This window comes from Camellia sinensis, chromosome 9, assembly GCF_055761805.1.
Source record: "Camellia sinensis isolate YWXY chromosome 9, ASM5576180v1, whole genome shotgun sequence".
In the NCBI taxonomy this organism is placed as follows: Eukaryota; Viridiplantae; Streptophyta; class Magnoliopsida; order Ericales; family Theaceae; genus Camellia; species Camellia sinensis.
In genome coordinates, this window is record NC_138969.1 from 149,683,454 (window position 1) to 149,702,978 (window position 19,525).

The 19,525-nt window shown below is 42.3% G+C and overlaps 1 pseudogene; it reads left to right on the forward strand.

The window, feature by feature from the left end:
* The first annotated feature begins 6,068 nt into the window (after positions 1 to 6,068).
* LOC145799203 (trans-resveratrol di-O-methyltransferase-like) overlaps positions 6,069 to 19,525 on the forward strand; it is a 36,866-nt pseudogene continuing 23,409 nt past the window's right edge.

Consider the following 19,525-nt stretch of genomic DNA (forward strand, 5'->3'; position numbering starts at 1 on the left):
AATGAACTACAGCTATACAAAGCATGCATAATTGGTATATAGAATGAAAATACAGAAGCAAGGCAGCCCCAAAATTAGCATTTTACTAGTACAAATCATGGCCAAACAGCAAGCAAAGATAGGGCAACAATGGCATGCAAAAAATGGCCCTAAACATGAGATTGGGAAGCAACTCACAGCTGCTAACTCCAAACAGGTTAGGGCCCTTCAACAACATTGAAGAGGGGCCCAAAATAAGACTATTTACAGAACTGTAAAAACCCTAAAAACAATCATAGACAAGGCTAAGTTCTTATGCAAGAAAAAGGGCCAAAAGGTGGCCAAAGAGGCAAGTGGTATATGCAAAGCCCAAACTGAAAAATTCCCTTCTACAACATTGATGAGGGACCAAAAATAAGCATATTTACAGAACTGTAAAAACCCCAAAACAGTATACAAACATGCTAGAAATGCAATGCAAAATGAGGCTCAAAAGAGGCTATAACATGAGGTATGCAAAATATTCACCAAACAAGCAAAGACCCTTAATAAAACATGTAGAATGGGCCAAAATAAGACTATTTTAAGAACTGTAAAAAGGCCAAAAATAGAAGCATGATAGGCTGCCAAAGCATGCAAGAATGGGGACCAAAAGAGGGATATAACATGAAGTGTATAAAATATACCTCAAACAGTGATAAGCCCTTCTTAAATGTTGAATAGGGGCTCAAAATAAGCCTATTTTCAGTTCTATAAAACGCCCAAAAATGGAAGCATAATGGGTTGCCAAAGCACGCAAGAAAATTGACAAACAAGGGGATATTGAAGCAAGTGCAATATGGGGGCCTCAAACAGGGTTGAGCCCTTAATGAAACAAGAAAATGAGCTAAAAAAAATGACCTTTTCAGTTTTGGTCGGAGCTCAAAATAACAAGCATATATGGCTAATAAATGGTGCAAGAAATGGACCAAAAAGGGGGAAATGCTACTCACCCTTGAAGACCAATGCTTTTGTTGCTTCTTGGACCAACTTTGATGACTCTAAGCTGCTGGAATTCCTCCCCTTGCTGCTGGAATGGAGTGGTGATGGTAGAGCTTGAAGATGATGAAGAAATGGAGCCCAAAACTTGAAGGAAATGGGGTGATATGTATGTATATGCTCCAACCAATTCTTCTAACCTCCTTTCTTGAGTTGGGAGGCCAACAATATAGGCAAGAGAGGTAGAGAAGACTCTAGGAAAAAGTGGAGCAAAAATGAGCCTTCTTTTCCCCCACAAAATATCCCCCGGATATAGATATTTTCTGGGGGAAACAGCTATACAGCTGTAAAGTTCAAGTTGAGAGGAAGCAGGCCGGCCTGACAACTTTGCTGCAGGTGGCCGGCCGGCCACCTCCCCTAGCCGGCCGGCCAAGGGTCAAAAAGGCCAAGTTCAATTAGTGGCCGGCCACCACAAACAGGTGGCCTCCCAGGTCCCCTCATCACAACCCTGTGGTTCGAATTTGGAAACTGCAAAACAGGAGAGAGAACAAGCCATTTTCAAGAGGGGTTCAAAAGGGTCAAATGGAAATAGTGACCGGCCATGAACTTTTAGGGTCCTCCCATGTGTGTACAACACAAATATGTGGTTTGGGGTTGAAGAAAGTGGCCCCAAGGTGTTCAACATTGGCTCGGAAGTGCGAAAAACGGGTGTCGGAGGGCGTAAATGGAATATAACTGGTTGCCAAGATAATTACTGGCCTCCCACCCTCCAGTGACCTTCCTGGTGATGAAACAGAGGCACCTGCCAAAAATGAACGAAAACTGATGCAAAACGAACCCTCGGGGGCCAAAACACGCAGTTCGGGGTCCCGAAAATGAGCTGCTAAGCACCGAAAGTGGCGTTCGGCCACGAAGTGGGTTTCTCAGACCCCAGTGTCCCTTGAAAGGGAGAAAATAAGATGTATGCCAAAAATCAGAGCGAATGGAGATGGTTGAACGGTCCCGAACCGAGGCACACGGCCTACGGTTCCGAAAAACCGGAAACCGGGCTCCGAAATGGGCAAAATGGCCTATGGCCACAAAATGTAGCCCATGGCCACTAAGAGATGGTCTACAGGACCTCTCCCTCCCCTCAAGAAAAGAAACAGAGAAAACCAAGTCTGGTTCGCAAACTGAGGCAAGGCACAGAAGAGGGTTCGGAAGTCCGGAGGCGGGGCTCACGGCCGCGACTCTGAAACTTCTGAACGAGCACATTATGCAATATCACCAAGCGCTCAACTGGTGACGTCTAATTCTTAAGGTCGGTCAAAAATGGGGTGTCTACAGCAACAAAAGGGGCTGAGTAAATAATTACATGATGGATTAAAGGTGGGCCCAACCCTGAGGTCCAAGAAAAGATATAGATAGAAAGACATCAACCAAAGAGAGGTATGTGAGATCTAGTAAACTTAACTTAAGAAAGAAGCAACCAAGAGAGTAGATACTGACTTAACCGTCGGAGTGCTAATTCCGGCACCCCCGACCGGAGTGTTCATTCTTTTCAGGTGACTAGCTGTGGATCACAAGCGCCCTCCAGGAGAAGAGTATTCCCGAACTACATCCCCACAAGAACTAAAATTAACAGGGAAATGTACCGTTGTGCAATGCACACGGTATACAATCTTATTATAAAATTACGTAAATTTTCACGAACTTACATAATTAATCTTATAAAAATGCATAAAGTGAACACAAATTCTCTTTAAAAAAATTTCAAATTACTTAAAGAGCTATGCTACATTCCCTAATGATGTGGCAAACAATACTAATCAATTGTGAGAAAGGGGGAAAAAGTTATAAGGTTTGGCCTTTTTGGTTGTGTTTTCATTTTCTGAAATATACAAAATTTAGATAAAATTACAACTCATTGTAATTAATAAATATTTTCTGGAAGATAAATTATTCTTAGAAATGGCCAAGTTAGGATAGAGTTGGTTAGAACGAATGAACTAGAGCACTTCGAGAATGAGCAGAACAAGTAAACTCAAAGATCCAAACTAATTTTTTGTTCAAATTGAAGATTCGAAAAGCCAAACTGGGTCAACGTACAATTCAACAAATGTAGACGAATCACTCCTAAAAATCTGTGAATGTGAGACATGATCCCACATAAAGCAGAACATACGTGAAGAGTGGTAAGGAGATCTCAACCACCTCCAATGGTCACATTTGAGCATATAAGCACAGTTCACCAACATAGATAGAGGTACACAACAATTTTGACTATTACATTCAAACTTTGTTGCTCAAACTCTTACTAACTTAGGCATCAGAGATTTTTCTGAGTAGCAAAATTAGTTGGGATAAGTTATCTGAAGATTATAATCCCAAAATAACTTTTTTGTTGGAGAAAATTTATGAAGTTTTGAAATAAAAAGTGTTATTCTAGTATAAGTTGTCATACCCCTTCTCTTAAAGACAAAATAATCTCGTATATGTGGATAGAAGTCCCTTTTAGCTATTATTTGTAACATTTAATCACCATACTAAGGAAAGGAAAATGAAATTTATGTCTCTCTTCTATAAAGGGAAGTAAAGTGCATGGCACTGAAGTAAAGAAACGTCAATAAACACAAGGGATTATTTAATCCAATCTCCGCTCTTATCCACAAATCAATCGAAACCTGAATGACTACGCATTCCTAATTTAGGTTCTCATATCTTGAATTGTATTTTACTTTTTTTTTTTTGTTGTTGGTATCAATCACTAAGAGAGTATTTACATTTATACAAATATAAAGACAGTTATGTGGACAATCAACTATTTAACAAAGTCAAACAATATAATTTCACAAATCAAACACCAAGAAGTCCCACTTACAAAAGTATTTGGGCCCTAATCAAATCAGCTGTTCTTCAAGCCTACAAGGTGCGCACCTGGTTTTGCCTCTACACAGTGACTCGAATTTAACAGAGAGTTTACAATTGAGGGTCATGGCTTGCTTTGTGTTGCGATTGTAGAATCTAAATCTGGAGCCGACGATGCACTGGGCGGAGGGGAAGTGATCGGAGAGGGACTGGGGTAGATGAGGAGCTGTACGGATGAGACCAAAGATTGGGTCTGTGGGGAGGAGAAGGAGGGGTAATACAACGACGATCATCATGATCGCTACTCCGATTATGTAGCGAAGAGGGCTCGGTGGTTCAACATCTATCACCATCCTGAACTGAAAACACACACCCAATCACAAACATGTATGTAATTTAACCCTAGACTCCTCCTATTGATCAAACAAGATCTACATCCAAATTCACAGAGAGAGAGAGAGAGAGAGAGAGAGAGAGAGAGAGAGAGAGAGTTACAGGCATCATTGGTGTTATAGCAAGAAATAGAGATGATGGAATTCTAGTGCTAATGTAGCGATGGTTGGAAGACGACCATCTGATTCCCAAATTCAGGTTTGGAAGGGTAAATTGGTCTATTAAAAATTAATGGGACTGAAAGGAGAAAATATTTATCTAAGACTTAATGGATTATAAGTTCACAAAATCGGACTTGTATGTAAATGCCCCTTAATTTTACTATTATTATATTCTTTTGCTAATCGTTACTTTCTATGTAGTTATAATATGCCTGAAAAAATAATTATACATCAATTTGACAAATTCTATTACTTTAACTTACTATGTTCTTCTTATCAAAGAACTAAACTAAGTATTAGAAAATATTCTTGTATTTATCTTTACAATTATATTATATTATGGCCTCGTTTGTTTTGGGAGATGGAGAAGGCATTGGGATTGAGATGAAAGTGAGATCCACTAATGTTGTGTTTGCTTTGGGAGATGGAAATGGAATTAAGATGGGTCTCCGGATTAGGATGAACCGTGGAGAGGAGATTGAGATGGAGGTGGAAGAGTTGGTATTAGAAGTTAGTCCTCTTGCTTAGTATTATTATTATTTTTTTGGAACATTAATGTTTAATGTTTTTATTTTTTTGTTAAATAAAAATCATAGTTTTGTTTGTTTTAATATTTTATATTTCTTTTACAGAGTAATAATTTAACAATTCTCACACTAACAATTATCATCAAAGCAAACACAATTTTACTTAATCCCCTCACTATCAATCTCCTCATTATCAACTCCCTCCATTCTACCTCTGAAAAAGGGCCCTATAATGCTATGTAATAAATACTACAATACTAATTTTGTAAAAGAAGTAATATGTGACTTAGAGTATCTGATACTTCAAAATTAAGTATCCGATACTCCAAATTTAATGAAAAATTAATTAAGAAGTATTCGATACTTTTAACAAGTATCTGATACGTATCCGTGAGTATCCAAAGATTATCGATATCTGATATGGATACGATACAAAGATATCTCCCTTTTTGAAGTATCTGTGCTTTATAGTGAGAAAAAAGTGAAATGATTATAAATTAAATATGACATTTTGTTTTATTAATTATTTTAATCTATTTTACCATTATTAGCTATTTTAATCAAATAACCTCTAGCCAAAGAAGGCTTATATATATGTTGTGAGAGTACTTGTACTATATTTGATTATGATATAATATAATATGTGATAAAAGGAGAAGAATTATTTTTTCACCAATGATGTGACTAATCCCATGGCCATGGGATTAGGAATACCTATTAGGGTTGTTATTCGTAATCTCCCACTGGTGGAGTAGCAATATCATGACATTATCAAGCCTATCCATTTTAGCCAATCAAACACAGTGTAGGAACAAGAAAAAATAAATAAAAATTGAGGGGGAGGGGGGGATTACCTATCGGTGTTAATTTGAGAAAATTATTACATATGTATGGAAAATTTTATAATTTTAATTATTGATATTGATAAAGTTTACCATTAATTTATAATTATTTTTCAAATTCTACACTAATATGAATTTTTTCACAAAAAATAAAATAAAATGAAACCTATTTGGACTCTGCGTTTTATCAATCTCAATCCTCTCCTACTCTACCAAACAAACGAGGCTATAAAGTTCATCATTTCTCTTCATATCCTGCCTAAAATTTGTTCTTCATCAAACACTGTAATACCATTACTCATCCATCCGAGCAAGATCTACAAGGCTAGCTAGCTATCTTCATGGACCTCCACAATGGCCACTTAGGAGCAAGAGAGTTGTTTCAAGCTCAATCCCACATATACAAACATGCATTCAGTTTTGCAAACTCCATGTCACTCAGTTGTGCAGTTCAGCTAGGCATACCAGACATAATTCACAACCACAAAAAGCCCATCTCTCTCCCTGACCTAGTTTCATCACTCCAATTGCCTCCTGTAGACACCCTATTTTTGAACGTCCTCAAGACTTGGACGTCATCATTTGAACACTCGATGATCATCCATGTTTGTGTATGTTTTGAGTTCTCAGAGGTCTCGGTTGCACGTCTTGCCTCAAGATCTCTCAACTTGTTTGTTTTTGTGCTTGGTTGTGGACCAAACACTTATGTTTTTGGCTTCTGAGGAAAGACGGTGGCATGTTTGCCATCCGCTCAACCCACCAGCCAAGGCTTGAGGCCATCAGCCACGATTCCTTTCCACCGGCCAAATGTATTGGCCGATCGGTACTTTACTTGGTCGGCCGGCCCTTGTGTTGGTCGATCGGCCATTTTTGTTGGCCAAACCCTGTTCATCTGCTTTATGTAGATATTTTATGCCAGCTGGATTAGCTGGCATGCACATTTGCTCTCTTCCATACACGTGTATGGAAGGATTTGCCTCTTGGTTTAGCTTGCTTTGAAAGCTTTGTTATTGAACTTCTATAAAGAGGGAGGTCCTCCTCCTTCCTGAGGGGTTCAGAAATTTGTCTTAGAAAAGATAGATATAGTATTATTTCTATACTTCCTTGTTTAGTCTTGTTTTGTACTCAAAAGTGTAGTATTGTCTTACTATTGTACACAAACACACACTAGAACACCATCCTCTTGGAGCTGAGGTCCCTTGAGGTTGATTTTAGTGTTCTTGGGTTGGTTTGAACTCAGAAAACCTCCTGGAGCTTTGTTCTTGAAGATGTTCTACAAGGGTGAGTTCCTTACTTTAGATACCCCTTTCTTGCTTAAGCTTTTAGCCTATCTTGCTTATTTTTTTAAGCTTAGTTTATAACTGATAAAAGTTCTGATTTTTAGTGCTTAAGACCTTTGTTTAAGGTCATTTAGGTGTTTGGGGTTGTTTCCCCCCCTCTTAGGCCTTGCTTGGCCTTATTCTTGTGCTTTATTTTTAAGCTTTGAGATCACCTTGTTTAGGCCTTCTCACCACTAAAATTCAGAGGGATTTCAGTGGTGGGGATGGTGTTTTAAGGTCTCAAATAGGAGAGGGCCATCCCCTCTCCTTGTTGTCTTGAATGCTTGCATAAATGGCTTGTGTTTGTGGCTTGTATGCTTAGCTTGTTTTAGCTTTATTTCAGTGTGTATTAGGCTTTGTTTTTCCCTAATACATCTATGTTTCTAGTTGGTTTAGACATACCGTGCATGTTTCATGTACTTGTCTTGTAATCCCATGATTTGCCTTAACATGCATCATGCTTTAAGCCATGTTTCTAGCATGATTTTGGCTTGACTCCATGAAGCTTTTACTCTTGTTGTAACATTCTTAAGCTCTGATTTGAGTTGTTTTCACAATATATGCCATGCTTTGTACAGCCACCATGTAATCTAGCTTGCAGGCTTTGAGTATTGAATCCTTTGACATGCTTTACTTGGGCCATCTTAGTGGTTTGGCATCACTTGTTATGTTATTTCAGTCCATATAGTATGCTCAAATAGTTACATTTATCACCTATTCCATGCTTTGGATAGTTTGTGTGTTATGCCTCATGAGTGTGTCATTGTGTATGCCACCATGCCTAGGCATTTGGGATGCCATCTAAATGGGTTTTTGGGTCCGTTAGCATGTCATGTCTCTAATTTTAGTCACTTGAATCTTGCCATGTTTGGTTGTCCTAGGTGTAGTGTAACACCTCTTTGGTAGCCTTGTATGTCTCATGTTGTTGCCCCTTGTTGTAGCTTGTTTTGGCTTTGGTCATTGCATGTTTTAGGCTCACTTTGGTATGCCTTAGGACTGTTTTAGGTTATGCTTGCCATATGCTCTTTGTCTTGTGTAGTTTTGGTTCAAGTCCCTTCACTAATCTTAGGCTTTAAGCCTTGTGCATGCTATGATCATGATTTGTCTATGTGATTTGGCATCAGTCCTAGCATTATTTCAGAGCATGTAATGTTGTCACATTTGCATGCTTTTCATTCCTTTTAAGTGTTCTTGAAAGTTGCCTTTTATGCCTTAGTCTTTAGGCCAATTGGCATGTATGTTTGTATGTGCATTTGTCCTCATTTCCATTGCACTTTGGCCACCGATTTGGACCTATTTGAGAGCTGTCCATATCGGTTTAAGTCCATCCTTTGCATGTTGTTGCATGCTTGCCTTGCATGTTGTTACATACTTGGCCTATTAATATGTTGTTGCATGTTTAAGTGATATTGCATTTGGCATGCATCTCTTGTTAAGTTGCTTAACATGTTGTTACATGTTTGCCTCATGTGTTATTACATGCTTAAATGTTGTCACATGCCTTGTATGTTTACATGCTCGTTTAGGTCGCATTGCATTTGGCATGATTGTTACCATTAGCCTTGTATGGCATTGTCATTAACATGCCCATGTGGCATTAGTTTTTCTTGCATGTTTGCATCCCTTGCCTCTTGATCAACCATGATAGAGGTGGGGGACTTTTATGTGTTTTTATATATATTTCATTTGACATTAAATGCATACTTGACTCCTTTGGCCACCATGCATTGAAATGCGTGATTAGTGGCCCAAGGGCTGAGAGCCACACTCCCTTGAGTTCACAGCATGATAGGGAGGGTGGTCGTGCGTACATTGTCTTGTAACTACCTTGCCAAGCACTGTCTGTCCTCTGCTGTAGCAAAAACAGGATTCTGCAGGAAGGCATGGTCGGTCGGCCATCTTAAGTGCCGGCCGGCTATTCATCGTTGGCCGATGGCTTCACACATGGTCGAGGACCAGTTCCACCTGGCCAATGGCCTCATCTCTTGGTCAATGAACTCTCAGCATGTTCCCAAGGTAGTTCAGAAGTGTCACAGAAGTTGGCACAGTTTCCAGAGGTGTAGAGCACTGCAGACAGAGGCAATATGTAGCATGGTGATGGATTTCCAAGCAAAGCCGTCCGAGCATGCATTTATGCCTCTTCCCGAGGCTGCTTTACTGCTTTTATAGCTTAATTAATTTGTTTAATTAGTTAAGTATTGTGTAATAATTAATTAGCTAGGGTAGTTGATTAATTAGTTGGTTTGTATTATTTATTCGGACCCTCTATCGAGAGGGCGAATTTTGTAATAAGTGTGAGTGAGTGTGTGAATGTCTTCTCACCCCATGCCTTTCTCCCTTTTACTTACCTGCTTTTGATGGTTAGTTTAAGGTCATTTTCAATTAGCATCCTTATGCTATGCATGTTTGCATCATTCATCTGTCTTGCATGCACCAGGCTCGGCGCATCATGCTAACTACATCGTATTTCAATTCCAACTTGAATACATGTACTAAATCGCATCTCACATGCCATCTTAGATTAGCCGAGCCTATTCTAGCTGCATTTTGCATGCGTTGCATTAGCCATCTTAACATGAATTAGGATCATGCATTGATTACTAACTAGTTCTTTGTTTTGGCTTGGAGTACACTGTGAGTGTTTATGTTTTAGCATCTTGCATGTATGTGAATGTTAACATGGAAGCATGCTTGCCATGAGGCTAATTGCTTATGTGATATAACTATCTGAATGCCTGTGTGTGAAGGTTGGATTGCTTGAATTGGAATAATTCATCGAAATCCGTGTTTTAGCCTACTTGTGAGTAGCAAAATTCAAAACCATTTCCAAACAAGCGGATATGTGATACTTTGTTCCAAGTTAGGCGATCTGGTCTATACTTGTTTTGCTGTGCGCATCACGTAGTAAAGATTAGCCAATTAACCGGAATAAGAACGCATGTGTTTTCAAAAACTCGATATCATGCTTAGTACAGGTCGACCTTTGATCGAGCGAGCGGGGGTGCTCATAGATGACCTTCCCCAATCGTACCCAAGTTCTCGAGCCGAGGCAACTTTGGTGATGATGGACACGTGGCCTTCGGCACGAGTCAGGGTTTCCTAAATTTCCCCAAAATAAAATATTTAGGTGGCGACTCTGTATCTGGCAAAGCAGTCCATGTTTGGCACTTCTTTCTTAAAAATCAGTTTTCCAAAACGATTTGCCGGATTTGGACTCTTTGGTGATTTATCAATCTCACATCGCACATTGTGAGATCAGATTAAGAACCGTGACATTTTGAGTCCGAACAGTAGCATGAGGCCCCCCGGGGCGCGTCTACAGTTTCTGGTGACTATGCTGGGGATTTAGAGAACTTGACTCGAACTTATGATATCTTGTTTTGATTACACTTATGTGTTTCTTTGCATTGCATTTGCATTGGTGCGCCTAGGACACCGTGTTTCCCATCTACTATTCCAGAACAATTTACCGGAGGCTGCGTGCCATAAGGCTGACCAGTTACGGGCTCTGCCACAATGGGAACACAAACCCCAGTTTTTACCGAGGCACCCTTTTTGACCATTCGACCTAGTGCATATCGGAATCTATAGTGACCATTCCAAACTAGGACAGGTTGCTTACTTGATTATAGGTTGTTAACCACTGTGTGCATAGTGAAACCCTAGTTCTTGACGAAACTAGGACAGGGAAACCCTACCCCTCCATAGGGGTGTTTTGGCTCTCACTTGCTTCTTATATGCTTTTAGAGTGTACCTCTGCAGGAATGCACGTATTAGTTCGCAAGTTTGGGTATCGGGACTGCGGGCATCAGTATTTTGAGAATCAGTTATATCTGTGGGTATCAGATTCGATTTCGGGATAGTCATTTGGGGAGCAGTGATCAGTGGTCGAATACAGTTATTCAGCTATACTTATGTCTGTTCGAGTGAAATTGGGCTGAGATGCTGCCCGTTTTCTCTTTCAGAAAGGGGTTCAGAGATTTGGTTCAGAGCAACCAGTATTCTCCTTCACTTAGGCAAGGCAAAAAAGGGGCAGTTAAGGCTCACCGGTTCATCAGATCCATCAGCCACCAGTCACGTCCCCTCTGTTCAGTTAAGTAGACCTACAATGACATAGAATTCGGAGGAAATTGTGGTTATGGCAGCGGCACTAAACCAATGAATCACAATACAGGGCGAGACCGACGTTGAAATGCCGCACCCACCCAGGTCGCCTGCTGCGCACCCGATTTGGGAACCCCATGTGTTTCAAGCTCGTGAGCCAACCACATTTGAGTTAATGGGAATGATTGGCGACCTCCAGAGATTTGTGGCTGATCTGGCCTATGGAATGTCGGCTCCGCCACCAACCATATCGTATGCTGGGAACTTCATATTGCAGGAGCCCCCGCTACTGGGGCAAATTGTGATTGAGCTCAGCCAACTTGAAGTTGTCTCAAGCTCCGACAATGACATGTCAACGACAACGGGGTTTCACACTGAAATAGTAACCCAAACCTTCTTCCAAGCTGAGACGAGTAATAAGGACAAGGCGAAGGCGGACACTGATCCCTATGAACAACTCCAGCAAGCTATTATGGCCATGAAAGCTGGGGGTTAAATAAGCAACAAGTACTCGCAGTTGTGGCTATGACTGTGGATGACATTTTCCCTGCTCAGACCGAGAGCAGTTCAAGCCAAAGGGAAAGTCGAGATAGGGACCACTGTGCCAGAACAGTTCCTTCCAATCCTAACCCTACACCTGAAAAAGATCAGAGAGCCAAGGCAGCACCTGCCGATTCTTTTGCTAGTGCGTCCAGCAAAGGTCCACAGACTTCGAAGTATCTGCCCCGAGGTCACAGGGTCTTTCATGCCCTATACATGCCTTTGTCCAAGGCTCTTTGAATCCTTACTAAAAAAGGTCATCTCAAACCTCTTGAGCCTCGGCCTCTCCCGAGTAATCTCCCTCTCTCACATGATGCTACCCAGTACTGTGCGTAGCATCAACAGACTGGTCACACCACCGACAACTACTTCCGACTTCGCCACGAAGTACAAGATCTGATTGACAACGAGGTTATCCTCCCACCAAGCTCAGCAAAGGCTATCGTCATTGGGTCGGTGAACCTTGAGGATAATGAAATGTGATCAGGGGATGAACCACCTGCGAGCGGTGCCCATTTTACTTTAGATATGGCGTGTGGCACACACTATTTTGAGCATTTGCGAATGCTAGATTTTGTAGTTTCTGACTTGGGTGTTGAGTCAGTTTTGTGGTTTTGTTTTGAGTCTGTCTCTTTGTTTTTAGTCAGTCTTTTTTATTAAGGATCTGTCTTGTTGTATTGAGTCAGTCCTGTTGTATAGAAGTCGGGTGATTTCGGGGGTGTTACCCCGGATATCACTTGCTTGTTTTGTGTTTGTCTTTTCGCTGTCTTTTGAGTCTGTTTTTGCCATGGAGCTAGTTGTGCCAACAGATTTGAATGAAACATCAGTAATTTTCACATTCTTGTGTTTGCTTCTTCCTTGCGCCAGTTGTGCCAGAAGTTTGAATGAAACGACAGTGCTTTTCACCTACTTCTTCTGTGCCTCGAAATCATTGCATTGACCTAAGTTTTTTTAAAAAAAACTTTTTTTTAACAAAAACGAAGAGGGAAGAATTCCTCAGGTTTTGCAAAATTTGATCAAACTGAGAGAAAGAGAGGCATGCTAAGCCCTTAATGAATGAGATCATGTTTGTTAACGTGAGTCCTGAGAAGGATCCTGGCTTGATCCAGATTGGTTCTACACTGTCTGTAGCGCGAGCGATTTGTCGCTTTCTTAAAGAATTTCAAAAAAAAAATGTTTTGCACGGTCCTACGAAGACCTGTGTGGAATCGCTCTTGAGATTGTGTAGCTTAGGATCACTCTCAGCCTCGAGACTCGACCCCTTTGCTTTCAAACCTTGAACTTGAATTCAGAATGTTCAACGGTCAACCACAATGTGAGGCCTGTGTGGCCAGATTCGAAGCAACCCTCGAACAAGAGGCAAGAAAGCCAGATCAAGAAGGTCAGACGCCGTCAGAAGAAACCTTGCAAAGCTAGATCAGAAGCACCCCTCAAATTAGGGCAAAAGAACTACAGATATGCTCGAAGAGTAAAAAATCGGGACATTCCTCAAGATAACGGAGATCGGCAAGAATGCCAAATCCCCGAAGGGAGGAAAAAAGAAAGTTTTTGCTGTAGAACGACTAAGTTCCTATCCACAACACTAGGGGCAAATTCAGTCCCCATTGGATGGACTTCTGCATCATCAGCGAACAACAATCGCTCTCCTAGATTCAGAGGACTTCGAGATCTCAAAACCATTTGACATGGACAAAGCTACACTTTTACCCTTGAGAGGCTCACTGGGCCGAAAACCCGGAAGGGCAACCCAGGCAAAAGTTAGAGCAAGAAAAAGAAGAAAAGAAAAAAAGATGCAAAAAAAAAAGAAGAACTGAAAATTCTGCAAAAAAAGAAAAGAAGAAGAAAAAAACAGAAAAGAATTGAAAAGAAAAGAAAAACAAAGCTCGCAAGGTTGAAAACTCGGAAGGGCGGCCTTGGCAAAGCTAGAGCGTAAAAGGAGAGATTAATACTCGAGCGTATCTTAAACCCGAACTACGTAAGGCTTGATTCCCATGTTTGGGATACGTAGGCAACTTCATTCTGAAGTCCAGCCATAAACACTTCCAAATCGATTGTGTCCATGTAATGGCTCTGATTATCTTTGTCTTCTCTGTATCCGAGAGTTCGGTTGTGATTGCCACCTTGAGAACTGGTTACAGTGTGTTGCGGTACCTTTCAAACAAGGGGCAACTTTCCGTTTCCATTCAGTGTGCTACGGTACTATTCAAACAAGGGACAACTTTCTGTTGTCGTTCAGTGTGCTGCGGTGCTATTCAAACAAGGGGCAACCTTCCATTGCCATGCAGTGCCGTTCAGACAAGGGGCAATTTTCCATTGCTTCCGATTCTAGGTTGTGCACCTCAAGAGTAGGTTCCGTGCTCGTTGAGCAGTGGCCGTTTGCAAAAACAGTTTTTGAGAATTTTTACTGAGGTTGATTAATTTTCTCGAAAATTGCTCAATTTTTTCAAAACTAGACCATTTCTTAGACCCAAAACAGGAAAATTTTCAGTACTCATAACCTAACTTGCATGATTTTGAATCAGAAAAGTTGAACAAGCGTGTTAATCTAACTCTCATTTTGGTTAAAATTGTTTTAGCAAAAAAAACAAAAAATGGTCAAAATGATGAACTAGGGGCACAGTTTAGTTATGTTTTCAGTCTTTTCCCCTTTATCAACGCACTTGCCAGAAAGGGCATCATACCTATCGGAAAAGGGCACAACTGAAGCTAACAACAAAAGGGCAGAAAGCTCTCACATCCTCCAAGCAGCGAGGTTTTAAGCCAAGTGTGAAGCACGGATGGAATGGATCAGGATATTCCACTCTCTCATCTAAACAGGTCGGATCACATCCATACTGGCCAAGGGCGTCGTCAACCGCTGTCAGTTGCGGATCTGCTGCACATCCAGCCGCGTCACAACCCTTCTATGGAAAAGTTCACTATCGTGAGTGGAAGAAAAAGAATCTAGCCGAATGCTAGGGGCGAGAGCCCACAAATTCTTGTTTGTCCATCAACCACCCAGGGGAGGGATAAAAAACGAGAGATTGAAGAATAGAGAGATGTGCGCTGAGAGAAAAAGTGAGAAAAGGGCTTTTTCAGAAAACAAGAGATTAAGTGTCAGACTGATGTGAGAATCACAAATGAGAAAGGGTGGGAACCCATACCTGAAGGAACTGGCTCCTCGTGCACTGAGAGGTCTCTCGCCTTTGTAATACGTCTGAGTGTCGTGTTTGTTGTTTTGTTTATTTCGATTCTTGTTTTGAGTCTTTTCGAGTGTTACTCAATATGTTTAGGTTGTTTACCTTTTGTTTTTCTTTATTGAGTCGTTTTGACTGTGGTCAGTTGTAGACTCAATACTCGGTTGAGAACCCTTTTCTCATTTTAATTTCAAAAATGAATCATGTTGTGCTCAGAGTGCTGTTCCATTCTCCACATTTGTACAAAACAAGATTTGTTCTTCTGTAAAACCGCAGGGTTTAACCCAGGTCATGTCAGAACAGTAAAACTAGGACCTATTTGAAGCTATATGGGTTCCGGGCTGCGAAGCAAAAGAAAAGAGGGAAAATTCGGAGCATCTGAGTATGTTGCAACTTCTGTATATCCCATATATTCATAATAAGCCATGTACAAAATAAAAAGTGCACTGTGTTATAGGCTGTTTGTCTAGAATGAGCAGTGTTTAGAGTGGGCTGTGTGTTCAGAATGAGCAGTGTTCAGAATGGGCCGTGTGTTCAGAATGAGCAGTGTTCAGAGTAGGCTGTGTGTTCAGAATGGGTCGTGTGTACAGAATAACCTGTGGGTTCAGAATGGGTCGTGTGTACAGAATAAACTGTGTGTTCAGAATGGGTCTTGTGTACAAAATAAACTGTGCGTTCAGAATAAGTAGTGTGCTGTATGAGCTGTGTGTTCAGAGAAACAGAATACTGTGTTGATTATTTCAAAGCCTGAATGGCAATCAGAAGTGCCCTTCCTGAGGATCGTTCCATGCCAGGGGCATCTTGGCTGTGCCTGCGATGAGTTCCTAGGAGATCAATCGCGATGGTGGAAACTAGAGTTCGAATAGTTCTTGCCTAGAATGCAAAGGTTTGGAATTTCCGAGACTAAAGTCTGGTTTGAATACCCAGGGGTGTATCCCCAGCTTGAAATCTGTATGGAAGCCCCGTAGATTGAGGTATCAAAGCATGTATGCACCTCAATTCGGGATACTGATCTAATCTAGTTTGTCACCTCGTTGAAGAATAGGGAAAGTTCTGAATATGATCAAGAAGAAGAGCGACATCTGTGGTTTCCCCAGCAGATGTTGCTCCTTGCCAGCAATTCAGAACCTTTGAGCTGTGAGTTGAGGGTTGGTGTTCGGGGAAACAAGGAGGATCCCCATCAGAATAGAGCAGTTTATCGCCACTCACCCAGTGAGGTGCTTGCTAAAGCGTCGCTACGTTTGTTTATCGCATTCCTTGAATGTCATGCATTGTATTGCATCCTACCTATCAATTTCCTTTTCATTCATGCACAGTATTGTATGTATTGTTCATCCGGAGAAATTCCAGTTCAGTTTTATTGATACATTTCCTCTCCCGTGTGTGCTACGCTGAGAGATGCTTTCTTTTCGTCTCTCGCATGTGCTATGCTGGGAGGTTCTCCCTTTCCCCTTGTTCTATGACCAGTCTATGTGTGAAATATGCTAGGAACTTGTGATTGGCACCGCTTCTAATGCCTTTCGGATGTTGACTTTGCGAAGTCACGCCTATTTGCTTATCGAGTTATTGTACATTTGTTTATCGAGTTGTATTTCGTCCTCTTTAAGTCTTTGTCTTGCTTATCGAGTTGTAGTTACACTTCGTTAGCTTTTCAAGTTCTTTGATTTGCTTATCGTGTTGTTTTTGTCGATAATCGGTTCACTACTCAATTATTACGGTGCAAGTGCTTAATTTTCAAACAAAAGTTCAAATCTCATTTACATTGTTGTGTAATGCGATGCGATGCATGAAATGTACAAATGTAACACTTTTTGAGCAAAACAGTTGTTTCATTTCATCATGTCTTTTGCAAAAAGTACATAGTGTTGAGAAAGTAAAACCTGCCAGAGGCAGTACAATGTGCTCAAACTACCAGTAAAAAGAAAAATAAAGCAAAACAAAAAGAGGAGAAAAGCAATAGAAGAAAAGCAGCAAGGTGTCTGGATCAGCATCAGTCATCTCGAGCACGGGAGTCCGTCCTGGTCCTCTTCCTAGACGAGGGTCCAGGATCACCACTGCCAGCTCCGTAGTTTGAATCTAAGCCGTCTCCGGCCTCGCCCTAGGACAACGCCACCTCCTCGTCAGAATCATCGGGGGAAGGCTTTCGTGAACTGCTCTCAGCGCGGGTGCGCCTATGTCTACCTCGACTGTGGATGGTCATCCTCTGCCTGGCTCTCCCTCCTCTTCGAGCAGGAACAGAAGTTCCAGCTGGAGCACTTCCCGCGGCCGGAATCTGAAAGGGGGCCTAAAAAGGACCAAGGGCAAATGCATCAGTTATGCTATGCAAAGCAGGGTATGAATGCCGAATACAGTGTATGATTGCAGTGTGTGAATGCTGTGAGCAATATATCGATACAGAATACAGTGTATGAGTACAGTATTTGAATGCCGTGAGCAACGCTATGAACAATATGTGGGTTACAGTGTATCAGTGCCGTGAGTGCTGTGAATCAAGTGTCATGTTGATAGTGTGATGCATCAGATTATGTATGAAGCTGATCGTGCAGAGTTTGAGACTGCAGTTGAGAGAACTTACCGGGGTATTGTAGATGGTCAATAAGTCGATGCACCGCTGCGGCTGTAAACTCCAAGGACTGGCGAGTGTACTCGACGGAAGCCTACAAAAGGGTTGAAGTCATTAGTATTCTGTGGGATATCAAATGAATTGAAATGACTGTACAGAATGCAAAGTGTGGTAATACATACCGGGGTCGAGCCATAGACTCCGACAAGCTCATAATCAGCCAGAGGAGGAGCAAAGGGAATCTGATAAGTCTCCCCACCCTGTCCTCGGCATGTGATCATCGTGGGCAGCTCTGGCCATCTAGCTCCCTGCCCTCTCCGAGACCCACTCCTGCCTCGGGCCTGAGGTGCCCGCGATGCTCCTGCTCTGGCCGCTGGCGTTGCTGGTCTCTCTCTCTCAACTCGGCCGGCACCGGTCAGAGGCCACATAATATAGGTCTGGACGTACTCCGAATAGCCGCCCTCGTCTACAAAGCGCTCATGGCTCCAGCCAATAGTGTAACTCATCATCTCCGCTAAGGAATACCTTTCGGTATACCTCGCATGGGTAGGAGGAGGCGCTGGAACTGGCTGCTCTGGCATGCCCAGGGTCTGCCGCAAGAAGCGCTTCCCGAAGTACCAAACATGGCAGACTGGGCCCTCCAGTAGAATCCTGAATCGAGTAGTCTCCTGAGCGCCCGCATATCGATCCCTCACCGCATCGGGCAACACTGCCCACGGCTGCCAGGTGATCTGCAAATGGAAGGATATGCAGTTTGTTTTTTGTTATTGAAAGTACATTATAAGGAGAAGCTTAAATGAACTGTAAAGTTTAACATACCTCAGCTGCGGTAATGGTTTCAAAGTAGCGGCAGAAAAACATGAAGGACTCCCGCGGTCTCCGCTCTTATCTCACGTCAAAGGGATGGGAAAATGGGACCATGGGGGGCATCTCCTCGTCTGGTACTGGGGCAAGCCTAGGGAAGTAGGCATACACCCACAGCTGCAGAGTGTAACAGAGTAGACATGAGTAGGCTTATCAGATAAAACAGTATACAGAATGAAGCAGAAGTCAGGGGACAAGGTGCAGTGTATTGTGAAATGTGTGCAGTGTGTTATGCAGCGTGTGCATTATACAGCCAGCGTAAAGCAAGTCGCGTGCGCGCAGTGTGTATGGTGTATAGATAATGAAAAGAATAATTGAAAAGGCAGAAGGGGAATGTGTACCTCCCAGGCTCGCCAATAGCCTCCAAGCAACTGCCCACTGCGGCGGGACGATGAGCTCATATAACCGTAGAGAGTGGCCAAGCCGGCGCCACCCCAGTCATAAAGGCGGATCTGCGTCACGTCTACAAGCGCACTCAATAGATAGAGGGTGACGGTGTTTTCCCAGTCGGCAAAAAGCGTGGTCCCTAGCAGAAACATGATAAAACTGCAGGCGTACTGCTCCTCCTCTTCCCGGGTAGTAGGCGTCTGGATCCGGAAGTGGTCCTCGAACCATGAGTACCTCACGAATCCTGCTCGGGCAAGAGGTGGTTGAGTGCTGAGCAAATATAGCTGAGCGGCGTCCCACTCGTCCATGTCTGTATCAAAGGGGATCGGATCACCCCCTACTCTGATGTCTGTGAGCATGGAGAAGTCAAAGGGAGTCATCGTCATCTCCCCGGTGGCAGAAAGGTGGAGGGAGTCGGTGGTGTCCCACCACCTCTCCACCAGAGCAGCAAGAAGAGGTCTACTCGTAGTGAGGCGCGAGAGTCCCATACAGAAGGTCCCAAAGCCAGACCGATCGACAATCTGGCGGACTGCGTCAGGCAGCTCCATATACCATCCTCGGGCCATGATGTTCCCATACCCTCAGAAGGCATAGGAATCTCCTTGTGATCAAAAAAAAAAAAAAAAAAACAACAAACAGTTGTGAAGCAATGTTAGAAATACAATGTTTGGAAACGTGCAAAATTGATGAGATACAGTGTGTGTACATGTGTCTGAATGCCTTCAGAACCTAGGAAAATGCAATGTGTGTGCATGTGTTTGAATACCTTCAGAATTTGGGAAAGTGCAATGTGTGTGCATGTGTCTGAATACCTTTAGAATTTGGGAAAGTGCAGTGTGTGTGTT